Raw genomic sequence first — 12711 nt, 5'->3', positions numbered from 1 at the left:
CTTTCAGTGGCAAATAATTTGAAGATGGTACCATTTCCATTCCTCTTACGGGGTGCAAATTTTACATGTTTGTGTTAGTTGTTAAATTTTTTTTGTTAAAAGTAATCTAGTGTTGCACATTCGCACCAGCGTACTCTTTCAGAGGTTGTTGTGAGCGGTCATAACTACGGCCGTGTTGAAAGGGAGCAGGCAGGCTTCTCGGCCCAAAGGCTCCTACTGTTAATATTGTTTTTTGCCTCTAAATAAAACTGTAGCATGATATTTCGAGTGTACTTTTGTGTTTATAATTTTAAATCTGTTTTGAAAAAGCTTTTAGGAATAAATTCACATTTTTTTAAAAGTAATTTTCCATCAGTTACTTCCTGGCAACTACTTCCACACTCACCTAGTGTGATTAAATGTGTCAATGTTCTTGATGAATCGCCAGTAAACAAAGTAAATTCTTTAAAAAAAATTTAATCAAAATTCCTACTGCAGTATAAAGAATACCACGATTCCTCATCTTTTTCTTCTTCTTCATGTATTTTCGCGCTGTTTACTACAGAGGGTGTGTTCAACAGAACGAATACCTATCTGTGGGAGAAGATCAAACTTATAGCATGTATTATTCGGACAGTAATATAAGATCTGTCATCAGAAAGCGCCGTTTAATCTAGTGTGGTAGGACCGCTCATATATAGTCAAAGAAGGTCTGTACGTTGTCTCTTAATTATCTGTGATACTCCCAGCAGTGAGACACTTTTTACGTCACAGGTGTAAGTCAACTCTATTAAATATGGACTATTCCCGCGTTTAAATTCCGTTATTGTAACACTGTCACAGCAATCAGGTATCTACAATCTCAATGGCATGTTACAAGAACCAACTTGTATGTGTATTTTGGTATTCCACGGAAGTCAATGCAATTATCGAGACAATACTACCCTGAACGTCGCATATCTCGCACACACATTACTTCGCTGCCGCACCTAATGTGGCTGTATATACATATGTTTCTTATCTCAATAGCTCTCTAGATTGTTTTGCACATGTTTACAAAGACTCACGCTACGCTCTGGACTTTCCTTCTCGATAATCTTTCACTTCATTAACTCTACCATTATGGACCACAGGAACGTCCTGTTTGTCCCACTAGTCTCCGTCTCATTGGCAGTACGAGTGATGTACGTAGGCAGAGTACGTGACGTTGAGGAATTTTCTCACCTTGCTGTTACTGAGTGTGCAACATGAATCATGAGTTTATAAAGCTGTGGCAGTAGAATTTGCAGCTACAACAGCAAAAACAGCAGCAGCAGCAAAAACAGCAAGAAAAGCAGTAGGAATTCCAACAGCAAAGCAGCAGCAACACGACAATCAGCGGGTACTGTAATAGCCATATAGACACTAATTTCAATTACCACAAAACCAACAACAGCTGCCCTTCAGTCGTTTACTTGCTTCGTGAAGGCAAATGACAATTGGTGGTCTATTTACGTCGTTTTGTCCTTCGCTCTAAGGCAAGTCACAGAACTGGCCCTGAAGACGCAGGGTGTACTCTTAATGCCTCCTAGTAAAAAACTGTATAAAGCGATACGAAACCCAAATCCACTCTCGAACGCCAGCTGTTAGAGATTTTTTTATGTTTGCGCTCTGCCGACTCTTATATCATCAAACCCGCATAGTTGCAACTGGGCTCAAATTTAATCAATGTGGTTGAGGAACGTAAGAAAACATTCGCAATATGTTCTGCTGACTTACAAGGCTCAGCACACAAGTGTGATTTTTCTTGTAACCATTGTAACACATCGTGTGTGGACACATTAATCCATAATGTTATTATACATGTAGATCGTATTTAATGCAAAGGCTTTAGAGTCATGTGATCCAACCCTGATTATGTGCTACAAGTTGCCAAAGCTCGCAAAGTAACAGTGGCAGCGCAAGCTATATTTAAAGAGACGTCTTATTAGCAGGAGCCGTCATTGTGTCGTACGGTAAGTCAACGTCTTGGTCCGGTAGGCTAATGACGCAAGGTTCATTACCTATATCTATAGTTAGCTCATCGATGGTAGATGTAGACGACCAGAAGCTTTCAGTGCACTGTCGGCGTGCTCCAAAACGAGCAGAAACTCATACAAAACATTCCTCCTCATGTTGGTCGAAAATTGACGGAAAAGTTAGGAAATCTTGCCCAGATTTCGGGCCAAGGCATCAGTGACGTCACTGCCCCTTTCCATAGATCACCTGTTCTGAATGCGGGCCCACGCGAAATATGGGACTCTCAACAAACTTGTGACGTCACGGTAGACGACTTGGCCGACATATTTCACGGACGCTCAGCTCAGGCCGGTAAAGCATACCCACTAAAAGTATTACTTTTAACATGTGATATTGGGAGTTTGCGTGACTAAACCGTGCAGTTAGGAGTTATTAGATCCGTCTCAAGTAGTAACTCGCTTCCTGCCGAAGACGGACGCTGGAAGCCGTAAGACCTGTAGTGTTACGAGCTGTGACGCATGCCACAAGACCCGAACGTCTCGTTGGCCTCGTTCTGTATGACGCAGGCAGGAGCATCTTTCCAGTGTCTGCCTCGGCCGGTAAGTGACAGCAAGAGCCGCTAGCGTGTTGCAAGCTGCCGTGCTGGTGCCGATAGCAGTAGCGGACAGAATGCAGAAGCTCATACTGCGGCTGAAAATTAGTGGAGCAACTGCAGAATTTCAGGTGAACACAGGCGAGGCCATGTCTCTGATTAATATGGTCACATATCAGCGCAATGGCTCCCCACAGCTATGGTATTCTTAGTCCAGAATGGTGACGTACAATGGACAGTCGATTCCGTTGCGGGTCAGGTCGAAGTCTACGCTAAGTATAAACAAGTACCTCACCAACTAACTGTGCTGGTGGAAAACGCTATTGAAGACAACTAACTTTTTCTGCTTCTACACTTCTGTGTTTTGTAGCTATCAGAATTTTCATCAAATGTGTCTACCTTCCATTGCGACTGCATACAGAGAACTTAAAACGTTATGAACTAAGGTGACAGAACTCATGGGATAAAGATATTCATATATACAGAAGACAGTTGTGTCGCGTACAAAAGGTATAAAAGAGCGGTGCGTTGACGGAGCTGTCATTTGTACGCAAATGATTCATGTGGAAAGATTTCCTATGTGATTTTAGTTGTACGACAGGTGTTAATAGACGTTGAACGCGGAATGGTAATTGGAGCTGGGTGCAGGTGACATTCATTCCGGAAACCATTAGAAAATTCAGACTTCTAAGATTCACTGTGTCAAGAGTAAGCCGAGAATAATAAATTTCAGGCTTTACCCTTCACCACGAAAATCGCAGTGGTCGACGGCTTTCACTTAACGACCGAGAGCAACGGCGTTTGCGTGCAGTTGTGATGGCTAACAGAGCACGCAACGCTGAGTGAAATAACCACAGAAATCAATGTGATACGTACGACGGACATATTATGCGTTAAGGCAGTTGGCGAAATTTGGCGTTAATGGACTGTGGCAGCAGACGACCGGCGATAGTACCTTTGCTAACAGCACGACATCAACTCCAGCTCTTCTCGTGGGCTGTTTATCACATCGGTTGGACCCTAGACGACAGGAAAACCGTGTTCTGGCCAGATGAGTTCCGATGTCAGTTGCTATGAGCTGATGGTACGGGCCGAGTGTGGCACAGACTCCACGACACCATGGACCCAAGTTGTCAACGAAACACTGTGCAAGGTGGTGGTGGCTGCATAATGATGTTGGTCCAGCTGAACCGATCGTTGATGGGAACGGTTATGTTCGGCTACTTGGAGACCATTAGCAGCCATTAATGGACTTCATGTTCCCATGGCTCAATATTTCTGCAAGGGACTTACGACTTCTTGAATCCAACCAAAAATGGTTTAAATGGCTCTAAGCACTATGGGACTTGACAGCTGAGGTCATCAGTCCCCTAGATTTAGAACTACTTAAACCTAACTAACCTAAGGACATCACAAACATGGCCGAGGCAGGTGAATCCAATCCACGTCGGGTTGCTGCACTACGCCGGGCAAAAGGAGGATCGACACGATATTAGGAGGTACCCCGTGACTTTTGTCACCTCAGCGTTCATTGGGTTATGCAACACGGTTAAGGCAATAATCAGTGCTTAACTTTGGTAGAGAACATCTAGTCTCTTTCGATGTGTGGAATCAAGTTGAAGAGTAATTGCATAATAACTGGCCAGAAACATCGCCCGTAGCAGTAATGAAGAAGCCAGTTGGCTCAATTAGAAGTCGTGGCGATTTTAAGTCTACAATTGACGCACAAGCTAACAGGGGTGTAAATCCGTAGGAATTACTGGCAAAATTGACTGTGGAGCAGTTGTCGCAGACACTTTCAGTTACGTGTAGACAATGAAACAAAATAGATTGTAGTGAGTAATACCCCTTTCGGCGTGTATAATTATAAACGATTGCCATTTGGGATTGCAAGAACTCCCGCAATATTTCAGAGATGTCTTGAGCAACTCATCTGATGTATCCTCAGTTGTATTAATTATTTAACTGACTTTCTGATTACCGGTGTCATGTGAGAGCGGTGTCTGCAAAATGTAGAGTTGTTCCTTGAACTTTCGGGATTGCAGCAGGATGAAGTCGACTTCTTGCCACGATATTTCAGGCATCTTCAATTGAGCACTTCAGACTGCTAGTTCTCATGGCTAGCTGTAAACAAAAAATTGGCGCGAAGACGCATGCGCAAAGGCAGTCACTGCATGAGCGAGCTCTGTCGAGTTTCGCGCCCTCTCCGAACATAGCTCCATCTATAGTCCAAGTCACCTGTGTAATGGTGATACAACACATATAAAAAAAAAAAATTGGCGTCACCTCAGTTCCGCGAGTTCCGGAACCTGCACAGGAAGCTGGAATAGAGATCAACATAAACATCATTCCCACCCTTTTTATTGTATGTTGTACCACCATACAGTGATACCTTCAGAGATGGTGGTCCAAATTCCTGTACACGCTGGTACCTCTAATACCCAGTACCATCTGCTCTTGCATTGATGCACGCCTGCATTCGTCGTGACATACTATCCAGAAGTTCATCAAGGCACTGTTCGTCCAGATTGTCCCACTCCCCAACGGAGATTCGGCTTAGATCTCTCAGTGGTTGGTGGGTCATATAGTCCATAAATAGTTCTTTTCATTCTATCCCAGGCATATTCTACAGTGTCCGTGTCTGGAGAACATGCTGGCCACTCTAATGGAGCGATGTCGTTATCCTGAAGGACGTCATTCACAAGATGTGGACGATGTGGCCACCAATTGTTGTTCATTAAGACGAATGCCTCGCCATTATGCTGCCGATATGGTTGGACTATAGGTCGGAGGATGGCACTCACGTATCGTGCAGCCGTTACGGCGCCTTCCATGACCATTAGCGGCGTACTTCGGCCCCACATAATGCCACCCCAAAACAACAAGTAACCTCCACCTTGCTGCACTCTCTGGACATTGTGTAAGGCGTTCAGGCTGACCGGGTTGCCTCCAGACACGTCTCCGAAGATTATCTGGTTGAAGTCATATGCGACACTCATCGGTGAAGAGAACGTGATGCGAATCATGAGCGGTCAATTCGGCATGTTGTTGGGCCCATCCGTACCGCACTGCATGGTGTCGTGGTTGCAGAGATGGACCTCGCCATCCACGGCGGGAGTGAAGTTGCGCACGATGCAGCCTATTGAGTACAGTTTGAGTCCCAACACGACGTCCTGTGGCTGCACGAAAAGCGTTATTCAACATGGTGGCGTTGCTGTCAGGGTTCCTCCGAGCCATAATCCATGGGCAGCGGTCATCCACCGTAGTAGTAGTCCTTGGCGGCCTGAGCGAGGCATGTCATCGACAGTTCCTGTCTCTCTGTATCTCCTCCATGTCCGAACAACATCGATTTGGTTCACTCCAAGACCCCTGGACACTTCCTTTGTTGACAGCTATTCCTGACACAAAGTAACAATGCGGACGCGATCAAACCGCGGTATTGACCGTCTAGGCATGGCTGAACTACAGACATCACCAGCCGTGCACCTCCTTCCTGGTGGAACGACAGGAACTGATCGGCTGTTGGACCCCCTTCGTCTAATAGGCGCTGCTCATGCATGATTGTTTACATCTTTGGGTGGGTTTAGTGACATCTCTGAACAGTCAAATGGACTGTGTCTGTGATACAATATCCACAGTAAACGTCTTTTTTCAGGAGTTGTGGGAACCGGGGTGATGCAAAACTTTTTTTGATGTGTGTAAATGCTCGATCTCTGGCATAATGCGGACTTACAGACTTAAAATTAAAACGCCAAATTAATAAAAGTTAACTGCCGCTAGACTTTTCATTTCTTTAGATATTGAAGAAATCACTGGGTACCATGCATTATCTAGTTGAGCGCTGCCATCAATGTTAATAATATTTTCCGCCAAACGTGTTTTCACAAATTTCCTAACAACTGAATCCCAGAAGGATCTCCCGAAGGCTATATAGAATCAGATCCCATTTTAGTAATGATGAAGGGTAGGCCAATCAGGAAGAATCATTACGCAAAGAAGTGGGATATGGAAATACTAAGGAGTGGAGGAATACTCTTTAAGTTGTCTAATGCTGCAGTTGCTGCTGTAAGTAATAGCACAGTAGGCAGTGTAGCTGAAGAGGAATGGACATCTCTAAAAAGGGAAATCACAAAAGTTGGAAGGGAAAACAAAGGTACAAAGAAGGTAACTACGAAGAAGTCAAGAGTAACAGAAGAAATACTTCAGTTGATCGATGAAAGAAGAAAGTACAAAATACAAGTCACCTAAGAATGAAATAAATATGAAGTGTGAGGAAGCTAAGGTGAATTACCTGCATGGAAAATATGAAGAAATCGATAAAGAAATGAGCTTCGAAAGCACTGTCTCAGCATTTAGAAAAGTCAGTTAAAAGCAAGAGTGGTAACATTAAGAGAGCAGTGGGAAGTCCACGGTAAAAGGCAGAGGAGAGAGCAGATAGGTGGAAAGAGTACACTGAAGGCCTAAATGAGGGAGAAGACTGTGACAGAAGAAGAAACAGAAGTCAATACAGAAGAGAGAGTGCATTCAGTATTAGCCCTTAACATATAACACCTCTTAAAAGTGCGTAACTTGAAACAGGCGGTCTCATGACCTCGTAAAATTTTTATCACAAAACTCCACATTAACTGACAAAAACTAAGTGAATAGTCGTTTTTTCTTATTATAAGTAGATGAAATACTATTCAGAGCTTATAAATACTTCACTGATTACGTTATTCAAAGTGAACATCAAACAAGATCAGTACGTATAATATGAGTCTTGAAATGACTGATAATATTGTTACACCAGTCACTACATTCATGAGTCTAAATGAAATATTGCAGGCAATTTAATCTAATGTTTTAATAACATGAACTGTAAGATCTAATTCGCAGGACTTCTGCACAATCGACGCACATCTTTCTACTACACAGTAGAAAAAGTGGCTGGCCACATTTGGTGCCCTTATACGCCATTTTCCTTTTCGTTGACGCAGGATACTTCGTACACGTCTTCCTCTTTTTCATTGTATCATTTGGTATACGTCTAACGTGCCGTCATCAAGTAATCCTCCTGTATTTGAGAACTGGAAGGCGTTTGGGTCAAAATTCTATTTTTGATTTAAGTCCAACCATTCCTTCTTGCAAATTGTTGTGTTGAGGTGTTTTTCTTGCTCTAACAGATTCTGAACAGTTTCTCTTGAAATTATCTTTTTCATTAAAGATTGTGTTTGCTGTGAGTAATTATCTGCGGGACAGGTAACAACACGTTCCTCTTCAGATGAAGCATTTTCTTCACTAGTATTACCCTCTTTTTCATGGTTACCATTAGCAGCTGCAAAATCAGAGTCAGCATCAGAATCGTCAAAGTTGTCGTCGTCGTTGCCATTTTTCTCTTCATCTATATCTCGTAACTGCTCTTGCATCCAAGCTTCAAAATTGGGATGGGCTAAATACCTCTTATTCTTCTTAGAAAGTCACTCCATGATACAGCTGTAAAATAACAAAAATATATGTATGTAATAAAACCCTGTAAAATAACAAAATACGAAAAGCCATTGAAACCAAAATATGTGTAATTATAAACATGTCTATTGGACTAACCAAATTATTACACGTAATACGTAACATACGGTCAAACAGGCACTCGTTTCGTTCTCACCTCTATGGAATATACATTATCCTCAGACAGACCAAGTCAATCTGAATGTTGAATGTTGCTTTACGTGCAGCAAGAATTCAAACGAAGATATTGAAAAAGAGCCCAAGAAATATCAAAGAGACGGCTGTTTCAGGGTAAACGTTAGAATCAGAGTTTAAAAAGAGCTTTGGAAGACGTAAGATCAAATACACTGAAGCGCCAAAGAAATTGGTATAGACATGCGTATTCAAATACACAGTTATGTAAACAGGCAGAACACGGCGCTGCGGTCGGTAACACCTATATAAGACAACAAGTGTCTGGTTACTGCTGCTACAATTGCAGGTTATCAAGATTTAAGTGAGTTTGAACGAGGTGTTATACTCCGCGCACGGGCGATGGGACACAACATCTTCGAGGTAGCGATGAAGTGGGGACTTTCCCGTACGCCCATTTCACGAGTGTACCGTGAATATCAGGAATCCGGTAAAACATCACATCTCCGACATCACTGCTCCCGGAAATAGATCCTGCAAGAACGGGACCAGCGACGACTGAAGAGAATCATTCAATTTGACAGAAGTGCAACCCTTCCGCAAATTGCTGCAGATTTCAACGCTGGGCCATCAGGAAATGCAGCGTGCGAACCATTCAACGAAACATCGTCGATATGCGCTTTCGGAGCCGAAGGCCCACTCGTGTACCCTCGCCTCTCCTGGGCCCGTCAACCCCGACCTCGGACTGTTGATGACTGGAAACATGAGTCTCTTTTCAAATTGTATAGAGCGGATGGAGGTGTACAGTTATGGAGGAGACACCTTCATGAACCCATGGACCCTCCACGTCATCAGGGGACTGTTCAAGTTGGTGGAGGCTTTGTGATTGTGTGGGGCGTGTGCAGGTGAAATTATGTGGGAAGTGGAACGAAAAGAAAATTCACGTTGGTGTGTAGTTTGTATGAGTGACGATATACCATCTGACTTTTGGAACAATATCATTCACACAATTCCACAGGCTGCAACGGCAGCTAAGTGCGAGAATTATCTCGAAATCAGCTTATCGACGCATGTATCTAACTTGCTGACAAGAATAACATACAAAAGAATGAAAAAGAAAATTGAGGATGGGTTAGATGACTATTAGTTTGTCTTCAGGAAAGCTAAAGTCACCAGAGTGGCAGGTTTCACGTTGCGGTTGGTAATTGAAGCAAGACTTGGATTAGTTGACTTGGGAAAAGCGATCGACAACGTCAAACGATGCAAGATATTCAGACTTCTGTCGAAAATAAGGGTAAGCTATAGGGAGAGACGGGTAATATACAACATGCACAAGAGCCAAGGGACAATAGTAAGAGTGGAAGTCCAAGAATGAGGTGCTCGGATTAAAAAGGGTGTAAGACAAGGATGTCCAACGTATACGTACATCGAAGAAACAATGACGGAAATAAAAGAAAGGTTCAAGAGCGGAAGTTCAGTATGAAAGGATATCAATGATAAGATTCACTGATTACATAGCTATCCTCAGTGACAGGGATGAAGAATTACGGGACCTGTTGAATGGAATAAGCTGTCTATAGAGTACAGATAAGGGCCGAGAGCAAATCGCAGAAAGACGGAAGTAATGAGAAGCAGCAGAAGCGAGAACAGCGAGATACGTAACTTCAACTACTTCGTAACTGTCAATTCTGATGTTAAGGAATTCTGTTATCTAGGCAACAAAATAACGCATGACGGACGGAGCAAGGAGGAAATCAAAAGCAGACTAGTGACGGCAAAGAGGACATTCCTGGCCAAGAGAAGTTACTATTTTCAATCACCAGCCTTAATTTGAAGAAGAAATTCCTGACAACGTACGTAGTATTGTAGTGAATCATGGACTATGGGAAAACACGAACAGAAGAGGATAGAAGCATTTGAGATATATTGTTAGAGGTGAATGTTGAAAATTAGGTGGACTGATTAGAAGTGAGGAGAGTCTGCGTAGAATCTGAGAGGAATGGAATATATGGAAAACACTGACAAGGAAAAGGGACAGGGTGGTAGGACATCAGGGAATAACTTCCACAATATTAGAGGGAGCTGTAGAGGAAAAAATTGTAGAGGAAGGCAGTGATTGGAACACATCCAGCAGATAATAGAAATAGAAAACTGATGACTGAAAACAAAATACCGGTCTCTCAGTATATTTAGGAGAAGTGGATGTCTATAGAAAGCCGCTGGTCCTACGTTCTTTGAAAGACCATAGCGAAAGCAGAAGAGCTATGACAGAGGGGCATTCACAGATGTTACCGATGCGCTGTGTCTTACCCAGCATGACTATCTTATCGATTTTCTTAGACAACTACCTACAACACTAAGAGATCAAAATATTCAGCGTGCTCACGGCAAAATCCGTCATTTCCTTGCAATTTTCAGTGTTCAACTTAAGCCTTTAGCGTAAATAAAACGTAAGACGAAATTTCCGTGTAAATTATATTAAAACTGAAGCAGTCTTTAGTAAAGGAAACTGTAGCTAATATTGAACAAGAATGGAATGGATATACGATTTTTTTTCTAAAGTAACCGTTTGCATATTTACCTAAATGAACCGAGTAAAATCTCTGGCTTGGTGGCCACTGACGTAGCAAGTCCAATGGTGTTGTCGATAATGCGACGTTGTACATTAATCCGCTTTTTCCTGAAGAATTTATAAGCTCACTTTGTGTATAACAAATTAATGTCAGTTTGTAGCTCACTCAATGTAGAAAAGAATTTTTTGTTCTTCTCCCTTTTAATTTATAAGTTGACACTCTTCTATAGATCATAATGTGGTAATAAATATTGTTTCTAAATATCTGTGTGACAAATCGTATGGGTGATTCTTGGTTTCTCTTGTAAGCAAAATAACTCTCAATCTTTTAAATGATATCGCACTCGCCTTCCACTGTACTATTTGTTATAATTTCCATGATTCCAATTTGTCGTTTGCTACTTTTAACAGTAGGGTTATAACACTAACTGCTGCTGTCACAATAGCAATTCGCCCATAATGTTATTCCTGTGAAAGGAATTAAAGTTTTGACCATGTCTGTGTGCAATGAAAAAGGTATTGGACTTTTTTCCATTAACCAAAAGGGTATGTTTGATATGGAGCAGTAGCTTTGCTGTCGAGAATTATAAAGTAAACTGTAAACTCTCTAAATGCCTGTTTAGGCAAAGCTGTACAATTGTTTATACTATTCATTAGAAATTATCTAATACGTGCAGCTTTACTTGGGACTGAACTCTGTTTTGCAAGTGGGACACGAAAAAGCAGGACAATCGAGAGAGTATTGGAACAGATGTTTGCTCTGAGCAAGACAGGGCTCATCTTAAAATGTTCTGCAACAAACTGTCTTTCATAAACATACAACTTGTGTCTTCACCATCAGAAAACTAATATTTATTACACAATTTAATCGCACAAAGGAGGAGCACAACTAATATGGTCATGAGGAGCATTCGCACATTAATTTTGGAGAAACACTAACATCGAAATGATCTTTGAGTTCACTGGAAGTATGAATTAAAAAACGCCTTCACTCACAACTTTTTGTGTTTTATTAAGTACGCGATGCATTTTGAGTCTTGTGCGTCCATCATCAGGTATAATTTGTCTTAATACTAATAAATGTTGTGAATGAAGGCGGTTTTTAATTCATACTTCTAGTCACGTTTGAAGCTCCGAAATATAGATAAAATTAAATGATCTTAAAATTGTTATAATAACTGATCTGATCACTATTGGTTTTCTTAGGGAGCATTTACTTCTTTGCATCAAGTAGATCATAAATTAAGCCTGGGTACCCTGAATCTTTCATAGGCTGAAAATACGTAGCCAGTCTATCTTTAAATAACGCAAAAGACATTAAAATGATTACGATAGCTCCTTAGAACTTTTACTGTAAGAATGATGCTAATACTGGCTCAACATTTAGCAAGGGGACCTAGAAACTATTATCATTTGACTGAGCCCAGAACCAAACACTTCAGGTATGACAATAAGGAAACACTTTTAAGCACAAATACATGAGTATAAATACTTTTACTAACCTGTGAACCAGGTTTTCATTAAGTTGGTTCTTAAACTGCAATGACCAATAACACCTTATTAAGATCATTGTGTTATACAGTTACTTTTAATATTGAATATAGACTTTATTGAGGATGACTTTCAAGTAAAGTAATTAGTTCTCTTCTTTGTATTTACACTTATGCAATACATTAACTCTTCACTTCCGAAAAATTACGTGGAGTATTTCAGAAATAACACTAAATGATCGCTAAAAGAATTTACTATTCCACAAAAGTTAATGAGTACTATTAAAGCAATAAATGCTTTGAAGTTCAATTAAATACAACACACAGATATATTGCAATATTAGGAAAATGGTCCTGCGAAGGTAAAATGACAGACGAGTGATTCAGGGTTCTCGACACGAAGTTAAACTAAAACGGATTGTTATTTGCAAGTAAATCAAATAACTATTCCATGTACGTAATCA

Source organism: Schistocerca gregaria, chromosome 3 (assembly GCF_023897955.1).
Source record: "Schistocerca gregaria isolate iqSchGreg1 chromosome 3, iqSchGreg1.2, whole genome shotgun sequence".
Lineage (NCBI taxonomy): Eukaryota > Metazoa > Arthropoda > Insecta > Orthoptera > Acrididae > Schistocerca > Schistocerca gregaria.
Note: the sequence above shows the minus strand (reverse complement) of the source record.